Genomic DNA, 2825 nt, shown 5'->3' with positions numbered 1-2825 from the left:
CATCAGCCTTTTTTATAATTATTAAAGAGAAATATTGCATGGGGATTCTTGTGTAGGGTGGAATTGTGCTGGGTCACCATGTCATTCATTTGAACAAATAAATGGAAGAAATGGCTTGAGGGAGGTTTGCTTTTTATAGCAGGCAGTAAGTCATCCAAACAGTGCTGTGCTCTGAGAAATGCTCCGTCTTTTATTTGCCTCTTACACTGTGACTGATGAAATACTGCAGTCTCCACAGAACTGCCTTTGTGAAAATGTCCTGATGTGGATTGAAGGCTGCAAGTGTGTTGTGCACATTAGGCTCAAGGTCTCTTTCAACTCCACTGTGCATAATCATTGTGGAGATCAGATATGTGATTATGATTGGTCCCCTATTTCCTGGTGTTAACGGTGTGAATGGATGCCTTTGCAGTATTTAAAGCAACTGCAGCGGTAATGTCATGCACTAGTCTGACATTTTTGGGAAATACTTGTTCAATTCCTTGCCAAGAGTCAGATGAGAGGATAACAACAAGTCTCATGTCGCTGGCCTCAGTACATATGAGAGGTTACAGTCAGAAGATAGTTAGCTTTTTCTATTTTGAACCCTTGAAATAGAAACAGCTTGCCATGTTTTGTTTTTAGCTGATTTCCACCGCTCCCAGTCTTAATGATAAGCCAATAATAAGCCAATATACGTATATACATTGATACCCAGGATTTGAAAATCAGAGATCTGTGTACAAGTGTAGTGTAAGCTTTCTGTGAATGTTCTGATTAATATTTTATATATACCTGTGTGAAAACAGGATGACAGTCACACACAACACAGCATATTTCCCGAGCTCCTCTCCTCTCTTCTTCATTTCCTCCCATCTCCCTCTTCCTGTTATCCCCTCTCTGCTCCTTTCATCTCCTCTCTCCCCTCCTCTTTTGATATATATTTGTTTAGGTTTGTGTTTGTACTTGTATTAAACACACAGTCATACACACAAATGTACACATATTCAAATACATGAAACAACATTTATTATTATCGGTCCCGACCAGCAGGCAGCTTTGTAATCACCATGTTGTTTATGTGTGTTGGGCGACACACACACACACACACACACACACACACACACACAGATGTCAAACACAGCACTGCACAGAGCCACAGCCACAGTTTTGAATAGAGCCAGAAATAGCATTGGGTTTGACTTGGAATCGGCTTAAGTCTTCAAAGATAATTTTTTGATGTAGCAAAGGGAGTGAAAGACTGAGAGAAGGAGGAGGGGGAGAAAAACTGAGCAGAGAACAGAGCAGATCTGGTTCTCATATCCAGCTGTAAAAAAGGGGGGCAAAAAACTTCAAAGACTCAAGTTGCCATGGTAACTGTATGCCCCGTGCTCAGACACACATGTAGCAAATGTATTCAGAGAAATTGGTGGCAGCAGAGGAGAAGAGTGTGTGAGTCAGTGTGTGTTTGTGTGTGTGTGTCTGTCTGTCTGTGTGTGTGTCTGTATGTGTGTGTGCAGTCGACCTTACCTGTTACTTGTAAAAAAAAATCCAATATCACTTTCTTCTTCCTTTGTTGTTCTCCAGCTAATGTAGCTAATTATAATCCAATAGGGCTAGCAGATAATGCTTCATATGATTCCCTAAGTATTATCTGGCAGCTTCTTCATGTTTTCTCTGTATTCATGTTTTGAAGCTTGTTCCCTGTAATTACGACATGCTATCTCTTTATAGCTAGTGGGTCTAAATACCAGTTGTAATCAGATCCATCTCCCAGTCTGTTTTTTCCTTTTTCTTGTTTGTGCAGACTCAGTTTTGCCAGTGTTGCTGCTCTTTAATTGACTGTGACATGGATTTTCTAAGTACAAGCTCAACATTAATTACATATGAGCTAAAGTACCAAGAGACAGAATTTCCATTCATTTATTAGATCTGCTTTGATACAATCATTTTCACATTTCTTGCAGCGTGGCTTTATGGATGGCAAAGTAAAGTATGTCAATCTGTGACATTGACAGCCCACCACTTTTGGCCACACTGAAATCTATTAGATTGCCAATGAAATGTGGCACACATTTATATCAACCTCAGGTCTCAGGCTTTGAGAGTGAATTCACAAATAAGAAATATATTTTTTAATCAAGCAGACCTCAAATGAGTTGTACATTATGTTTTGAGTAGGGTCACGATGATACCAGAAATGTAGTAGAGCGTATATGCCAATACAGTGACATTCCAGTATTGATTCCAACTTGAAACCATTGTAAAATAATAATAAATCCCATGATGTTTTAACGTAGGTTATCATTTCCTCTCTTATATTTATTCTTTATGAAACAACTGTACACTTGTTTAGGTTTACAATAATACATTTGAACATTTCATGGCAACTTGAACACTACCAATAGACATGTTCTGAATAGAGCTTGAATGCACCTTAATACAAGTCAATAGCAGCTCCGAAACCGGCTGCTAGAAGCTAGCCGATTTCAACGTGGATTTGTTACTAAAAGGGTAGCATTAGCAGGACAATATATGAGCTGCGTGTCCCGACTTTGTACTGTGTGCGCAGCGAAAACGCGTTTGAGCGAGGAGACGCCGTCGATAGTTTTCAGCCGTAGTCTATTATTGCATACAATTCGTAACATATCACGTTTTACGATTTTTGGCATATGGAAGCCTATCTTTGTATTTGAGAGAGAGTTTAAATGTGATTTTATATACTAATGAGATTCCTTTAGGTCTTTCATTTTATAAAGAGCATTAAGCGTATCTGCGCCGCTAGTGTAGTGGTATCATGCAAGATTCCCATTCTTGCGACCCGTGTTCGATTCCCGGGCGGTGCA

At 39.5% G+C, this 2825-nt stretch overlaps 1 non-coding gene across 1 annotated transcript; it reads left to right on the top strand.

The window, feature by feature from the left end:
- Positions 1 to 2754: 2754 nt before the first annotated feature.
- Positions 2755 to 2825, top strand: trnag-ccc. Its single transcript has one exon. It is a non-coding gene; the product is annotated as a tRNA-Gly (tRNA).

Source organism: Trematomus bernacchii, unplaced genomic scaffold, assembly GCF_902827165.1.
Source record: "Trematomus bernacchii unplaced genomic scaffold, fTreBer1.1, whole genome shotgun sequence".
NCBI classification, from domain to species: Eukaryota; Metazoa; Chordata; class Actinopteri; order Perciformes; family Nototheniidae; genus Trematomus; species Trematomus bernacchii.
This window is presented reverse-complemented; position numbering and strand designations above follow the sequence as displayed.